This window comes from Camelus bactrianus, chromosome 5, assembly GCF_048773025.1.
Source record: "Camelus bactrianus isolate YW-2024 breed Bactrian camel chromosome 5, ASM4877302v1, whole genome shotgun sequence".
In the NCBI taxonomy this organism is placed as follows: Eukaryota; Metazoa; Chordata; class Mammalia; order Artiodactyla; family Camelidae; genus Camelus; species Camelus bactrianus.
Window position 1 is genome coordinate 54419398 of NC_133543.1, and position 18107 is coordinate 54437504.

General features: G+C 41.6%; 1 long non-coding RNA gene across 1 annotated transcript; it reads right to left on the reverse strand.

Annotated features, from left to right (window-relative positions):
* Positions 1–1031: 1031 nt before the first annotated feature.
* Positions 1032–17000, reverse strand: LOC141577714 (uncharacterized). Its single transcript, XR_012507039.1, has 3 exons — positions 15770–17000; positions 10663–10860; positions 1032–8011 (listed from the first exon to the last, which is right to left on the reverse strand). It is a non-coding gene; the product is annotated as an uncharacterized LOC141577714 (long non-coding RNA).
* Positions 17001–18107: the final 1107 nt, after the last annotated feature.

Here is an 18107-nt window from a genome sequence, read left to right on the forward strand (position 1 = left end):
AGTGCCCTTCCAAAGCTTCTCATTTCTTGAGATCTGGTTCTTGAGAACCTTGATTCTTGAATCTTTTCTGTACTATCCAATAAATGGTACTGCCAATGCTGAGAGTAAATCATGGTGTCTCAGTTTCCTCATCTGTAAAGCGGTGATAATGAATTTCACCCTATTGCAAGGTTCTCAAGAGGTAAAAATACAAGGAAGAAATTGAAAAATTATGATATAAGGTCTTATTTTCCCATTAGTAGTAAGGAAGGTAGTGGGGGGGGTAGCAGGGAAAGAGGGTTATTGTTGATAAGCTGGGAAGTAATAACCTTGACCCCTAACAGAGGCCCCAAAGCATGGGGGCGTCTGAAGAACATTAGAGCTGAGCCAGCGACCCAGGCGTCCTCTCTTTCACTGTCCCATCTTTGGCAGTGCATTGCTTTCACCACCATCTCCAAGACGGCCTGCTCCACGACGAGCCAGAGGGAAGACGGAGGGAAGACGTGCACCTTCTTTGTAAGGGCTTGTCTGTAAGCCGCACCCAGCAATTCCACTCATATCTCATTGGCCAGAACTTACTCACATGGCCGTCTTTACCTGCACCAGAAGATGAGGTACATAGTCTTTTTTTCTCTAGGTGGCCATGAGCCCATCACAAATTAGATGTTCTATTATGTCTAGAGAGAAAGGGAAAAGTGACATTGGGGGACAGAGAGCAGCCACACCCAGGGCACTTCCCAATAACGAGACGAATGAGAAACGACCACAGAGAGAAGACAAGCACATTCTCCCCACACCCCTCTCTTTCAGCAGCTCCTGACTAGAACCCGAATCTGGGCGACAGGCCTCGCTTTCATTTCAAGTCTAGGAATTCATTCCTTTGGAGAAATTCATTCCTTTTTGTATTTAGACTGATGGAAAACCCCTACTCTTCAAACACAATGTTAACATCAAAGTAAGATTATTTCTAAACGATAAGAGTAAAAAATTCCCAGGGACAGGACAAGATGCTCTTTGAACTGAACTGGTGGTCAGTGAGGTGGGTTGAGAACTTGAAAGCAACTGCTACCTCTTCCTCTTTGAATTGCTCTCAGGAGGAGAAAAATGGAAATGAGTTTTCCCCCAAGATCACACCTAAGCAATGAGCGTGTTGTAGGACCGACAGATGCTGTTCTTGAGTTACAAGATTTAAAGTTCCAGTGTGGCTGGTCGTCTGTATAAAAGCAGTCCTGGAAGGAGATTTTCTAGGGAGTGGCAATTTGGGGACTCTGACACTTGTCCACAAGCAAGTGAAGGTGGCAGGATTAACACAGAGGTTCTAAAGAAGATACTGACAGTTGGCTTTGAGACAGATGTCACTTGCATTGCTGTGCACAACAGGAAGAATGATACAACACAAATGATTAATAACCAGCGGGGTCTGGATCACTAGGGGCCCTTACACACACTTCATAAAGACGAACAAAAGCGCTCCCAGAAAGGAATGCAGATTTAGCTGTGAACGTTACTTGGTGTGTCCTTAGCTGTGGCCACACATTGCTTTATTGTTGGTGGAGATTTTACAGGGGAGATGAAGCAGGGAGAGAAACAAAAGAGAAGCAGAATGAGACAGATGAATATTAGAAGTCTTAGGTTTGGCTCATAAAGACACAGCGCATATGGGTCAAGCATGGACGTATGCAAAGTAAGGAGGAAGACACGGGGATGTCAGCAGGGAGGGAGAGACCCTGACAATTACTGAAGCTGTTTCATCCTCACTGGCTACCTTCTAGGGCACCATGATGAATACTAAATGAATTCCCATATGACAGCCATTGCTTCCCCCTCTTCTCATCACTTTATATTTTATAAATTAGGGAACTCATGAAGAATAAATACAGTACCAAGGTTAAAAAAAACAATTATTGCGGAAATAGCAAAAAAACCCAAAAAACAACCAAACAAACCCCCGAACCCCCCAAAAAACAGCCTGTAGTTCATTTGATGAATTTCCAGGGGAATGATGTAAATGGGTTGCCCTTGAGCATTTAATCATACCTCGTGTTGTGTTTCTCATCACTGAGTGGAGTCTTGCCCTAAGAGTCAGTCCTGTTTATATGACTATTTTGAGATTTTGTCTCAGCCTTTCCTATCTTTCCAAGGTCCAAGGCACTTACCAAATTTAATGTAAACATAAAGACCCTTGGAAGACAGAGGTGAGGCACTGCTACTCTTGCTTCTGCAGAAGAAGAGAGGCTGATAAAATTGACATAAATGGTCCCAAAGGTTCTCCACCTCTCTTTACCCCTTTCCCTCCTCCCATACTTAAAGGGCACTGCCAAGTGTCAGATACTCGGGAGGTGGAGTTGAATAGGCTATCGTTCATGTCCTCAGTGTGCTCAGTCAGATGGAGAAGACAGATCTATAAACAAATAAATGACAATACACTGAGTGATGGGCAGACAGCAAGCACCATGTACAGAATGTCCTGAAAGCTCAGAGGAGGGACCGAGGGACTGAACTAACTGTCCAGGGAGTGACATCTGGCAGAAGTTTAAAGTACAAGTAGGGGTTTTCTGGGTAACTAAGGAATGAGAGGCCTCTTCTGGGCAGAAAAAACAGCAAGACAGAAGGTTTAGAGAGGCTTGAAATAGCAAGAGGTATTTAAGGAGCATCAAATGGGTCAGCGAGAATCCCGGCAGGACAGGAATAAAAGAGAAGTTGAAAATGAGGCTGGAAAGGGACCCTGATGCTCTGCTAAGGAGTTTGGGGTTTCTTTTTTTTAAATCTTTAAAGTGATAGTTTTGGGGTGGAGGGATACGGTAGGGCTGACCGGGTCAGTCGCGGGAGGAGACTGCTGTTCGCTTCCCACCTCATCTCATTGGGGAGCTTAGCAAAGCATAGCAGGGGGACCTTGAGGATGGAGAGCAGTGACAGTGGCCAGCAGTTTGGAGTTCTAGAGAGAGAACCCCCAGTGATTTACATGCACATTATAGTTTGAAAAGCACTGCTCTGGAAGTCTGTGGACCCCAACTTCAACAAGGCTGGTTGAGTAGATGAGGATACAGCAGTTAGGATGTAGGTTGAGCTTCAAACAAAAGAAAATCCAATCAAACAGCAGTATAAACAAAAGAGAGGTTTTGGTTTTGTCACTTAACATGAAATCTAGACATAAATCTGTGCAGGGCTGATGTCCCAATTGCCTCACTCTCCATCTGTGTTTCCGTTCAGCCATCCTTTATGTGTGGCTTTTGTCCTCGTGGCTGTCAGATGGGTCCTAGAACTCCAGCTATCATTTGCATCCTAGGCAAAGAGCAAAAGAGTGAATGAAGTTAGCAAGCCACGGAGCCCTCGTCAAGATCATTTCTGGAGCCACCTCCCAGAAGCTCCACTGGCCATGATTCGACATAACTGACTCTGGCTGCAAGAGCGAGTTTGTTTTTAATCCTCAAATAGAATGGGGGTTCTGTTAGCCAGAAAGAAGGAGAAAATTGATATGGAGGAGGCAATTATCCAAATCTGTCATTGTGTGTAATAATGAAAATTATTAGTTCTGAAAATCTCTCTCATCCATGATGAGAACCAATTACATGTATTCTGCACTTTGGAATCTCCTCTTATTTATTTAATATATTTTTTAGGTGGGGTAGATAGTTAGGTTTACATTATCTTTTTTTTTTTTAGATGGAGGTACTGGGGATTGAACCCAGGACCTTGTGCATGCTAAGTACACACTCTACCACTTGAGCTATACCCTCCCCACTAGAATCTCCTTTGTAAAGTAACATGAATTAGGAACTTCTCATCAGAGGACAAAAGAATTATAGAAACAGAGAAGTGGGAGATAAAATTAGAAAGTGATCGATTTGGGGGCACCAGTTACTCAGAATTGGTAGTAGTTTCTTTTCAAACTCTTTTTAAAATTTTATTATTATTTTTAAAATTGAAGTATAATCAGTTATAATATGTCAATCTCTGGTGTACCACATAGTGTCCCAGTCATACATATACATACATATATTCGTTTATTCATTTCTTTAGGTGCTAGAACTGAGGTATACTTTTCTTCTATAAAGAAATAACTGCCTAAATATATCTAAGAAGATAAAGAACAGCTTAGATTTGTTAAAGAAATTGTGCCTACATTTCATTTGTGTGGACATTTGTATGTTGTTCTGGAAAGAAGAGCTACAACTTTCAATTAAAACCACGAGTTTAGAATTATTAATTATTAGCAAATAACATACTAATTCCATGTCTGTGTAACTAGGTTCTTAATGTCAATACTCAAAGTTCTCCTGGACCATTCAGACTCATTCACCCCACTTGAAAGGAACAAAACCCTGATTAAAAAACAAAAATCTGTATTTACTATTCTTCATGAATTCAGGGTTTTTCCAATCAATCTAAATCTGTGATTTTTACTGGATTCAAGTAGCCAGCTTCCCTGGGTTCTTTGAACCGTCCACCCTGGGATTATCTTAACTATCACCTGGTTATCTAAGGAGACATGAGACTTGGATTAATGTTCTGGGCTCTCAAAGTTTTTTGTTGCATAGTGCTCTCAGAATGCCTGCAGTCTTTTACAGGTCACTGTTCAGAGACATTTGAGGGTGGCTAAGATCTCCGTTGGAAGGTTTTTTTCTTGTGGAGCCAGAGCTCCCAGCAGGACACAAGGGGACTGTTGAGCATGAGACCTCAGGTGTGGCTGACATACACTGTCAGAATTGAACTCGGCATCCAGGACTTAAGACAGACTGCAGACCATCGGGTCTTGGGAGCTACAAGGACCAGCCACTATAATCTCACGAGACTTTGGGCAGGAGGTGTGTTCTAAGGTACGTGTGGATTGTTGTCTTTCTGTGGTTTATTTTGCCATCTTCTCTGACTAGGAATATGGAGAAACACTTGACTGGGTGACTGCACCTTGGCTAGTAGACTCTGCCCATTCATTCAGCCAACTCAACACCAACTCTATTGTTTTCTCTCTGCTTGAGACTGGTAGGAGGAGAAGATACACAGAGGAGTAAGAAATGGTTCCTGCCTTCAAGAGATACCCATGTATGTAACTAGTCATAACAGGAGACATACACCAAATGCTAAGATGCTAAAGATTTTGCAGATCTGTGAGGTTTCTCCACACTCCTGTGCAAAACTGTCTGATGCTGAATACATAAATACAAAGCTGGGAAATTGATTTAGCTTTCTAGTTTATGGAAATGGTGGAAAGAAGTAGCCAGTATTGAACCCCCATTAGTAACAGCTAGTTTTAAAGAATCTGTACCAAATATTTACCAAGGTATCTTTTCAAATCTAAGTATTTTGTCAGCACCAAGTTTGTGCAGCCCATACAAGTCTACTGTATCAGTGTTCACTTCAACTGTGTTACAATGTTCGAGAACTATACTCTCTTGCCTCTATAAAAGCCACTTCTTGTATTGACGTAAACATACCCATTTCCACAAGTCAGCATGTGCTCATCAGGACTGTTAATACTCACGTGATGTAACGTTCTTCACCATGTTTTTGGGAGGAGTCCTTCTAACTACAGGATTTGCCATGTTCTATGCTATTCAGACTCTCAGGCTTGATCTGTCCTGTTTCCAAGGCGTCTGTTATTGGCATGTTAATTATTACAGCAAATGATAAAATGTGCAAAATTGTACCCCCCCTTCTTAATGACATAAATAAATGAAGCAATTAATTTTACACAATAAAAACAAGCAATACAATAACTTACAAATTTGGAGTTTCTTCATTATTACATCAAATTGCAAAATGGAAACATGTAATTTCAAAAGGCTCATAAGTAAAAATGGAAACACAGCTGATGCCGCGTCAGCTTGTGGGCTGCAAAATAATGCGAGGCTTGCACAGTGTGGAACAGTCAACATCTTTCAGAGACATCAGGCCACGTATGATTCAGAAACTACACCAATCTTCTGAGAATAGAACCGTCCCAATGAGCCAAGCCATTTGTGCACTGCAATAAAAAATGAAACAAAACAAAAACACCTTTTTTTTTTCTTGTTTTCTCCCATAAATTAGTTTGGAATTCCAACAGCTACTTTACTGAGGACTCTCATCTCCATTTATCGGCAGTTGCAGGAACTGGAAGCCTATGACTGATCTTGTAACTTCAATATCTAGGTAGAGATAAGTAGGGAAGCAAATTTTCTGGAAGGGCTGACAACAGTTTTTAAAATGAAATGTGTATACACCAAGCCTGACATCCTCTATTGCCCACCATCTTTGAAGCCGTCAGTAGCAGGGCTGACATTTGGTTCCGAGTGTTTGTTTTTGGTGAGCGGGAAACTAACACATATTTTCTTTGACATCTTGTGCGATTTTACAAGTATGCAGGGCACACTCCCTACTTTGCATGGAGAATGTTATTTGCACAGTTGTCAGAATGACGGACAGCAGAGCGAGTGACAGGATGGAGCGCTGATCTTTGCTTGTTATTACATACAATAGCCTGTTAGGAATCGTGATGTGTTGGTGAGACAAACTGTGTCCCATTCTGGAACATATTAAGTTTGTCTCCAGGACACACATGACTTCACTAGAGTGTCGAACCTCATTCATAATAGATGCTAATCTTTTCAGGGCTGACTGATGACAGCACTTCCTGCCCTTCACGGAATTAGAGCTGGGTTTTATCAAAGGACTCAAACTGCCTGCTAATTAGACTAATTCCCTTCATCATGAATTATTTATTTCCATTGGTAACCGATCACTGTGACATTAATGGGTTCTGCTCAACTTGGTTTCATACTAATACACACTAGGAGTTAAATGTTTAAAAATTCCTGATACTTCACTCCAGGTCAAGTGTATCTTTGGCTAATATTTTACAGTTTTGATGAAGCCACCATGGTTATGTTTTAGTTACAAATAAAATGGGATAAAGTTTCAGATTTGGTGTAGACAGGGAAACGAATCCTATTTCTCTGCTCAGGTGTCTCTGGACTTAGCTGAAACAGGTCCTCTCATTCTAGGGCATGCTATCTGCACTGCATGGTGTTTTATCAAGGTCAAACCATCATGTAAATGTGCTGGTGTTTCTCTTTAGGATAAGAGTATTTCAGAGTTGAACTGGGCAGAATGTCACCTAGTAAAGTTGAAGTGATGACTAATTATTGATAATCTGTTGATAAAAATCAGAGTGCAAGATCTCACCTATTTGTAAAATGCGGAGTGTGCTTTATAAAAAATAGCATTTACAAATCCAATCCAATAGTGCACTTACTTGTTAATGTCTGAGGCTGTATAGATTAGTATGTCTCAATGGACAATCCAGGCACCACCTGTATCTTGGAAGTGTTTGTGAAAACTCAGATTCCTTGGCTACATACAAAGCCTGTGAGTTAGAATCTCTGAAAATGGGATCCCAGAATCTGCATTATCTTCAAGCACCTCATGTGATTCTTAAGCAGTATGAGGACCATGGACATCAATTATGATGAAAACCCTGATAAATAATCAATATTTTATCAGACATACTGAATCATCTCATCAAACAGGCACAGGGCACTGCCAGACAAGGTCAGTACTGGCGTCGGAATTGGCTTCTGCAGCAGTTTCATGGACACTCATAAACCGCACATCAGTCCTGCTGACTGATAAGGCAGCTCATCAACTCTGTGGATAACAGAAGTAAATGTCGGGCATCACACCTTCACTCAGAGGACACGCATGAAGCAGGTGTCAAAGCTGAGGCATAAACAGTCACCATTTGGCAGGGTAGTGGGTATCAGGTGGGAAGGCTTGTTATATGCATGCACTGAGGTGAATATTTGTGCTAGGTAGTTTAGCTATTAAATATTGCGTTTTGGAAAGTGGAAAAGAAAAAATAAAAAGAAGACAGTATAATGACTGGTAACTAGAAATGAAGGGACAAACACTGAACAAAGGCAATACGTAGTCCACGTGCAATGAGGCAAAACTGCAAATAACAGGTTCTGTTAAAAGTGGCTACAGTTCCAAATGGAAGGTTGGTTTCTCCCGAGTCCCCTCGGGTCAAAGATGAGTGATCTCAAACCACGTGTACCTGTGTGAACAGAAAACAATGCTTTCAGCAGAATCAAGGAACAATATATTGTGTATACTCATTAACCCCTAGTAAATTCTATTCTACTTTTAATTTGGAGCATAAGTAATCTGTTCTTTCAGATTTTCTAATGAAAGTGGTACTATTGCATAATATGTGTATTTTAATCTTCAAAGATGAGATCTGTGGCTGAGAAAGCCAGGTTATATGGATTTGGGTTTTAGCTCTATAGTAAACTGCATTATTGTTGTCAGGCATGTATATTCATACATTAAACAGATATCTGTGAAGTACTTACTAGGTGCTAGGTACTTAAGAGCTGATAAGATTAGGCTTAAAAAATATACCTGGAGAGACTATGGATTCATGAAGAGTTTTTAGATGTTTCTGAAAGATTTATGTGTGAAACCACAGATGGTATTTTTCTACTTAAGAAAAAAATTGGGAAATGTTAAGGCCACCAGTGATACGAAGAAATGTTTTTTGTTTTGTTTTGTTTTGTTTTGTTTTGTTTTGTTTTATTTTGTTTTCTCATGGAAATAGTCAGATGGCTTCAGCTTTGTTATTTCTCTCTGTCTCTCATACACACACGTTTATCCATATAATTTCATCTCATTTGCTTAACGAAATCATGTGTGTTCAGTGCTCATTACTCCTTAGACATAAGTAAGTGCTCAGTAAACAGGAGCTGCCATCACTGTTTCTGAAATCACTGGAATGGTTTACGATAATGAACCCTGGTCTGTGAGCACAGGGTGCCTTCTGTAGAAGGAGGGATTCTGAAACAATCTGAAGGGGGCTCTCTTAAAGCGTTTGCTTAGGATAGAGGTAGGGAAGAGAAATAATTTAAAACTCTTAAAGAAAAACTGCAAGATATTCTACACTGTTTTCATAGGCAACCCCGATCACACCTGGGTTTTCTGGGAGAAGTAACTTTTTACCATGTTCTTTTTGTTCTGCGGTTCTAATAGCAAGCCCGTTTTCTCCTAAAAGCAGACGCTCCTCTGCTCCTATGTAATGGTGTCCCCTGAAGATAAACGCACCATTTAGAGATCTCTATACGAGGCGTAGCCTGCACACGCTTTCTAAATATAGTACCCAGATGATTACTTAATTTAGCTAGAAATGGCAGATTGTTGACAAAGAATCCCTGCTGAGTTCCAATGCCTTGAAATGCAGCTTTTATAAAGCAAATCATATCTGAAGAAATGACTAACAATGCCATTTGCTTCATATAGTGACACAATATTTACTTCTGTCACTGAAGTATAATTGCCTTATTTCTGCAATGCTCACACTCTATTGATAAATTCAGATTACGTGGAACAAGTCAGAACTGCTGCAGGGGGCAAAGCCATTGCAAAGAGCGGAGTTTTTAAATGAAGAAACTGTCATACTCGGACACACCACCTGCTCTCTAACAGTTGCTTACTCAAATGACATAGATTCAGTTCGGATATAGGATCGATTCATGTAGCATCATTTCAGTGACTCACAATTTAATAAGTATTAAATAAAGAAACAGAAGCAACTGGTTTCATCCAGCAGCCAGACGTGTGAAGGGTCCTGCAGATACAAATCTTGTTGCCATTTTGCCACTTGGTCATTGCATGTGGTGGGAGCGGTAGGTGTTAGAATCAGCACGGCCCCCGCCTGCTCGTACATATGTGAAGAGTATGTGCTCCCCTGTGTCTCGCTCCTCCTGGTTTTGCCTTTGACTCTGATGAGAGTGTGCATCATCCCTCATGAGCACTGGGACCCACACAGACATGGAACTGACTGGCTGATAGAACTGAATGGTCCAGGTGTTCAATCAAATCCACCTGTGTCTCTCTCCATCTCACATCCGCTTTCCTTACAGGTGGCGCCACCACATAAATACAAGATGCCCTTCAGGGTAGCAGCCTTACAGCTTGGGGTCCTGACATTTACACAGACATTATAAACTGCCTGATTGGACCCCGGCAGGTAATTAATGAGCTCTGTGCTCTGACCAGAGAGTGTCTGATTTGTCCCCTAGAACTGCTTTTGCTGAACAGAGCTTTGAGGTTATGCCATCAACTACGTTGACATGTTTTCCAAAATTTGTTCTTAGAGGCTCTCTGTAGCTCAGTGTCCCTTTCATAAATCACTGCAGGAAAAAATTTTCTCAGGAAAACTATTCTTTCCTGTGTAACCAGTTCTGTGTCTCTTCTTTTCTTTATTTCTTTAAAAAAAATCTGTTGGACTTTGTGAATCTATTAGAGGTATGTTTCCCTATTGGCTTTAGCTAATTTGAGAGGTCAGAGACAAATCTGTTGTCCACCTATACAGCAACTGCATAGGACAGTACAAAGCCATTTTATATACTAACTTTCTCTATGTTTATTTTATTTTCCTATCATTACTTTTATGTTGTTTGAGTTCATCTATTAATTTTAATTGTTCTACAAATTTTTAAAGCCACCTCAAATCATTTTTGAAGGTACAGATAAGTAAGTTTATTATTAAGGCAATATACCCAACACTCATTTAAAAGATTTTAAAATACTTTGTGTTCTCAGACTGACCCTGTAGGAATGTTTTCTTGGGTCCCCCTGTGGATTTTTCTCACAGATGCCTTAGTGGTAAGACGAAGGAACTCTGTATAACGAATTGCATTAACCACTGACCTGTAAATGCTCACTCAGTCCCTCTAGAAGCTGAATGGCAAATGCAAGGTTGTGTAGGAAGTTGTCCTGATTCTGGCCACACCCTGGTGTGACCAAGACCTTTTCTTGGCAGTAGTGAGAAGTCACCCTCAGGTCCAATGATCACAGAGAAGTTGGGGTGTTCCTGGGTGGCTCCTCCTCTTCACATGGCTGGGGGCACTGTTCAGTAAGTACCAAGGAATCATGGAAATTGCAGATTCATCTAGAACTCAAATCCCAACCCAAAATTCTGTGCATAGGTTCTGGAAGTGTTTTAAGGTCCCCACTCAGGAGTGGCCCCAACATTTCAGTCTTACTGTTGGAGATGAAATCTAGTGATCTGGATGAAAAGTAGCTAAATGTATGATGACCCTGAATTTTGTAATAGTCACTATATCCATCAGCTTTTTGTTATATATAAGAGAACCCTAACTCAAATAGACTTAAACAATTAAAAGGAATTTATTGGCCGAAAAATCCAGAGGTAGGGAGAGCTTTATGTGAGAATTGATCCAGAAGCTCAACAATGTCACCCAGGACATCCCGTCTGTTTTACTCTCTGCTCTGCGCAGTGTCAGCTTCTTTTAAGGCTGGCTCTCCTCATCGCTGTGGAATGGTTGGCAGCAGCAACGAGTCTGATGGGTCTTAATTCGCATCTACGAGGAGGAAGTATCAGCTTTTTCTCCCCATCAGAGCTGCCTTCTGCTTCGGCTACCTTGTGTCGGCTCACCCCTGAACCCATCAGAGGAGACAGGTGATTAAGGCCAATTAGTCCCACCTGGGACACCTGGGTCAGGACCACCCAAATTACGTAGCTAGAAATGTGGGGGTCCTAGGAGGAGCAAGAGAAGAAAAGAAATGAATGCTTGGAGAATGGGAAGCGAGGGAAAACAAAAGGCTCAGTGCGATCACTAGAGTCTTAGTGCAACACTTTAGTTCATTTGCGAATCCATGAAAACCCTCTAGTGTCTGCCTCTAGGGTGTTGCAACGACTCTGACAGAATGAACTGCATCATTGCTATTTCTGGAACTTCCTGCATGATATTATGCAGGAAGAAGAATCTATAGCTAGAATCTGGACAATGTGTTTTAGGAGAGTCAAAGCAGATGATGGTAAAGGAAAAGGAAAACGGCTCTGTCTCACTCATACTAAGTCCACCCAGCACCTCAGGGAGCAGCCACAGTAAGGTTAGAGAGACCGGTACCCAGCGAGGAACCAGGGTGGTACTGAGGAGTGGAGGAGAGTTGTTGCATCTCTTCTGAGCGCACACCAGTGGAAGAGATGCAGAAAAGACCCTAAAAAAAGAAGCAATGAGCATGCTGCCTGGCAGGACCTCCTAGACAGCCTCAGTCCAGGCAATAGAATTAAGGGGCCTCTGGCAGCGTGTGATGTGGGTTCGGGACGGCTTGTTAGACCTGGGTGTAAACTGCAGGTCTCTCACAGCCTGGAAGCTCCTGTTGGTGCAAACAATGCAGCCAACTGTAAGAGAGCCCTTAAAATAAACCCTCCTTCCTTCCATCCACTTCTTTTTAAAAAAAAATATTTTTTATTGAAATATAGTTAGTTTATAATATTGTGTCAATTTCTGGTGTAGAGCATAATGCTTCAGTCATATGTGAACATACATATATTCATTTTCATATTCTTTTTCACCATAGGTTACTGTAAGATATTGAATATAGTTCCCTGTGCTATACAGTATGAACTTGTTGTTTATCTATTTTATATACATTAGTGAGTGTCTCATCCATTTCTGCCTGATCACAAACGCCCTGAATGGGCTCAACCTGTGCTCCAGGTACAGACCCTGGCTTTTTAACCTAAGGATTTCTTAAAATCATCTCTCTTGAATCTCTCTCTTTGAGGTCTTTCTGGCTCATAAATGGTTTTGCAACACATATCACAGCTTCTTTATTTGACTAATAGTTTGCACGAATAATAAAATCTTCCAGGAGTAAACAAGCTCATATTTTTGCCATGTGTAAACTTTATTGCTATTATAAAATCAATGTTTTGCAGCCAGAACTCTTGGCAGATCTTACTGATGGTAGTGGGAGCTGTCAATTATTGCCCTGGACTTTTCTCCTTTTCGGGATGATGTTCTTTTCATATAAAACATTGGTGTGATTTTATATATGCAATCATCACTCCTCATCATAAATATCTCAAGAGTTAGGCAAGCGGTGGCGTGCTAATGACACACAAAGCAGTCTATGCTCATGGATGAACGGTCCTTCCCAGCACAGACCACAGACCGGGCTGAAATAATGGGCATCTTAGGAGGGGTGAAGACTTCAAATGTGGCGAAACTTAGGAACACGTCACCTCTGGTGGAGGCTCTTTTCAGATTTTTGACTTTTTTCCCTTGACCCTCAGAATTGTCTTGATTGGAACCCCCAAAATTACCTTATCTGTTTCCCAATTTTGCCTTGGGCTGACTCGCTTGTGAATCTTTCAGCTGTTTTTCAGTGTAGACATTCTTAAACATGTCTGTGTATAAGAATTACCCAACATTATCTTTCTTCTCAGTGATTTAAAACATAATGTCTGCATGTGGAAAATAAAACTCCAAACAGCACAGAAGAGAACAAAATGAAAAGATAGGCTTGTCTTCCTGCCTGGCCTTATCTCCCAGTCATTTTTTAAAACCATTTCTGTTTTATATTATTCTGGTATTTACCTCCATAATATTCAACAATATGCTTAGATGTTTATTCACAGCCTTCAAAATGTTTAACATCTGGTGAGGCACAGCCAGCAACCCATCAGGACTGCTGCCTGTCCGCCCGTGGGAGTAGAGCAGCTTCCTGGAAACCCCTACTGCATTAGGATTAACTTTTTAAAAATGTTTTTTGGGTGGGGGGAGGTAATTAGGTTTATTTACTTTTTATTTATTTACTTATTCAGTGGAGGTACTGGGGACTGAACCCAGGACCTCATGTATACTAAGCATGTGCTCTACCACTGAGCTATACCTTCCTCCAGGGAATTAATTTTTATCTGCAGGGCTCTGGGGAGACCCGAAGGGATATATTAGTTTCCTGTAGCTGCTGTAACCAACTGCTGAAACTTGATGGATTAAAATAACAGAAATGTAGTGCTTCACAGTTCTGGAGGCCAGAGTTCTGAAGCCAAGGTGTCGGTAAGGCCTCATGCCCTGCGGAGGCTCTAGGGTAGAACCCTCCCTGGCTCACTCCGCCTTCTGGTGTCTCCAGACCTTCCTGGGTGTGCGGCTGCATCACTCCAGTCTCTGCGGCCATCTTCACGTGGCCTTCTCCGGATTTAGGGCCCACCCGGATAATCCAGAAGGATAACATCTCGAGATCCTTAATTTAATTATATCTGCAAAAGACTCTTTTCCCAAATAAGGTGACAGGTTCCAGGGTCAGCATGTGGACATATCTTTTGGTGGGGGGCACTGGTCAACCCACTATAAGGGGGAAGAAAAGCTTGTGGAAGTGGCTCCTTAGCAACTAGCAGTGAAGCATTTCAATATTTCAATTCTTGCCCACACTAGGTATTCATCTTAACTTTCTTTCTTGATTTATTCACTTTAAAAAGTAGCTATTGATCTGGGACAGGTTTTCAGACCCATTCAGATCTACTGAATTATCTGCATTTCTAAAAATCTTACCAGACAATTCAGGTGAGGTTGTCTAACTGGGCACTGCGTTGGGAACTATTTTAGAGCTGTGATTCTCAAATCTGGGGAAGAAGGACCAGAATCTCCAAGGTGTACAGGAGAGGGCTGTGAAGATGGAGTCTTGAAAAAAAGTGTGTGTACCATCAAGGTGTTAATTCGCCTTATGAATGACATCAAGATTATTTGGTTCTTTCAAAGCCATTAGGAGGGCTTACTTGTCTAGTTTTCCTAAAGAGGCTGTTTCAGAAGACATTTTCAGAGAGCCACCGATCTCTGTAGCCCCCAGGTCTCCAAAGAGAGGGCTTTATCCAGACGGGTTGGGCAGTTTCAAGCTGCTTTTCATCTATTTATTTAGTCTCTACTCTTGCTTTTCCTTCAAAAACAACTTCTTAAATGCACGAAAGAGGCAGGAAGTGAGTGCAATGTAAAGTTGCCAGTGTAAAGACTTGAGAGTGATTCTCCAGTGAAGACATACAGATGGCCAACAGGCACATGAAAAAGTGCTCAATATCACTAATTGTCAAAGAAATGCAAATCAAAACTACAACGAGGTATCACCTCACACCAGTCAGATTAGCCATCATCAAAAAGTCTGCAAATAATAAATGCTTGAGGTGGTGTGGAGAAAAGGGAACCATCCTACACTGTTGTTGGGAAGGTAGTTTGGTGCAGCCATTATGGAAAACAATTTGGAGATTCCTCAAAAAACTAAAAATATGCTTACCATATGATCCAGCAATCCTACTCTTGGGCATATACCTAGAGGGAACTCTAATTCAAGAAGATACACATATCCCAGTGTTCACAGCAGCACTATTTCCGATAGCCAAGATACAGAAACAACCTAAATGTCCATTGATCAATGACTGGATAAAGAAGTTGTGGTGTATTTATAACAATGGAATACTACTCAGCCATAAAAAAGAATAAAATAATGCCATTTGCAGCAACATGGCTGGACCTGGAGATTGCCTTTTTAAGTGAAGTAAGCCAGAAAGAGAAAAATCCCATATGATATCACTCATATGTGGAGTCTTAAAAAAAAAAAAAGACACAAATGAACTTATTTACAAAACAAACAGACTCACAGACACAGAAAACAAACTTATGGTTACCAGGAGGGAAAGAGGGTAGGAAGGGATAAATGTGGGAGTTCTAGCTTTGCAGATACTACTATATATAAAATAGATAAACCATAAGTTTCTTTTGTATAGCAAGGAACTATATTCAATATCTTATAATAATCTATAATGAAAAAGAATATGAAAAGGAATATATGTATGTATATGTATGACTGAAACATTATGCTGTACACCAGAAATTGACACAACATTGTAAACTGACTCTACTTCAATAAAAAAAAAAAAAAGAAAGAAAGAAAAAAAAAGTTTGCCAGGTGAGCCTGGCTGCAGCTCACGCACCTTGCTGTGGATTTGTTGGCTCACCTTGTGCCTTGGGGCAGCTGCCCGGCCCACAGCTCCTCTGGTGCTTGTGGAAACTCCTCCTTCAGCTCCCTTGACTCCTGGACAGCTGTGTGGCAGCTCCAGGTGACCTGTGCCAGTTCTCCGCAGGCTATCCTACTGTTGGTGTTGGAAGCCTGAAGCCGCTGAGACACTGAAGGGGGTTCCCGCTCCTCCTCCCAGGCTCCCACCTGTTCTTGCCTCTCCGACTTCATGTCATTATCCCAATCTGATTGCCGGCCTGCTGACTTCAGGTCCCCCGTCAGACCCAGGGACAGCGGACTTCTGAAACTGCTTAACACGCTCCAACAACTGGGAAAGGTCTCATCCCTAGAAAGATGCCTTAAACCACTCAGAGTGGTTCTACCTCTAATGCCAAGTTGGATGCTCTCTTGTTTGCTGTTTTCATTGTGCTGGAGGGGATTTCTTTTGAGGTCTTAACCTCCCTACTATATTTTCAACGAGAACTAGAAGCATGTGTGGGAAAATAGGGATTATTATCTTGCCTTGCACGGTGACCTGTCGCACTCCCTGAATACCCTGCTGTCACTGCAACCTCTCCAGCCCTGCCTCTCTTGGCTCTTCCGGTCCATCCTGACCTCTGGACCTTAACTCCTTTTCACTCTGTGTCCATTTCTGGCTTTATTCATCTCCTCGTTCAGGTTGGTCCTCAGCTCTTGGCATCCCCGACTGTCTGCTTTTTCTGTTCCCACTTCCTTCTCTGCCAAGCTTCTTGACACGGGAGCTTGCACTGGCTGTCTCAGTGTTCTCTTTTCTGACATTCTTTTGACCCATAATAATCTCTCTTGCATTCTGCAAGGTCATAGAGATTCCCTAAACCTAAAACCCAACAGTTCTCTGCTTAGAGCTCATCCTCTGACCTATTTGCAGAACGTACCATGGTTGCCCCGCCTCTATCCAAGAAGCTTGTTTTCCTTCTTTTTCATGGTGTTCTATCACCTCCCCCGTATCTCTAACTGTTCCTGCTCTGACTCCCTCACTAGCTTTTCCTGTCACTCCAGGATCTCAGTGCAGCCGTCCCCAAGGGAAAGAGCCTGCAGTATGGTGATTTGTGGGCTCCCATGCTAGTCTGCATACATCTTAAGATGGAGATTTGGGCTAACGTTGTAATATTTCACAGTTCTTGAATAATATTTTTAGTACATTTTAAAAATCTTAAAAAATTTAAATTTAATTATCATGTTCCACCTCCCCCTACCCATCTCCCAGCCCTAAGTGCATTCTGGTTTGAATACATAAGCCACTAGGGAAAAAAAAAAAAAAAAAAAAAAAAAAAGCATTCAAAGGACTCTGCAGAAATTTGCTTTACAGCTGGATTTGGGTTTCCAGGAACATATCTCTTCCTTTATAGCAAAACTAAAGGAAAATTTAGTACAAATCAGCTTAAAACTGGTACTAATGTCTAGTTCTTCTGAGTTAGGCTATTGTTCTTTACTTTATAAATCAGTTAACTGTCCTGTAAACTCCGTGTCAATGCTTGAGCTCTTACCCACTCTTCCAGGTTAAGCTCAAATGAAGTCTCACTGTATCAGGGATTTTTTTCTGAAGTCCCCTTAGTTGAAAACTCTCTCGTCTATTTTAAAATTCATACTGATATTCATTCTTTTCTCTCTGATGATACTATCACATTAGTTATTTTCATACCCGTCTTCTATCTTGTACTTGGCAAGTTCCTTGATGTCAAGGTCATAAACTCAAAAGTTCATCACTATTCTCTCCTTTTTTTTTATCCTCTAGCTTCCTCTTGCTAAGGCTATACAGTGCATGTCTTAGGTCTTTGATAAATGTTTTAAAATTTAAATTGAGTGGACAGATTGAGAAAGACAGGCTTGAAACTGAACCATAATGTAAGATGAGGGGACAGCTGACTCTGAGCATAATCCCAAAGTCACCCACAAAAGATGGAGTAAACAAGAACATTTCTGAGTGGAATCTATGGCATTTCTTCTCCTCCTTGGGGCTCATTGCTCAAGCACAAAGGTCATGAGGACCCACAAGAACGAGCAACCATGAGGGAAGCCTTAGAATTTCAGTGCGGGGTCTAATTTGAGGGTCTGAATGAAATCTCAGCTACTTGAAATTTCAGTATTTCCTGAGCCTGGAAGAAAAGGCAGAAAATAATTTGGTGAGAAATTTTTTAAAAAGACATTTAGGGTCACAGGAGACGGAGAAGATGGCGGAGTAGAAGGACGCTCGCAGGTCACCCTCTCCCACAAATACACCAAGACCCACATCGGGACGGGTCCCGCGGGGAGGGAGCGGCAAAGGAGGACTGGCGCTCGCTCGCTGGGTCTCCCCTCTC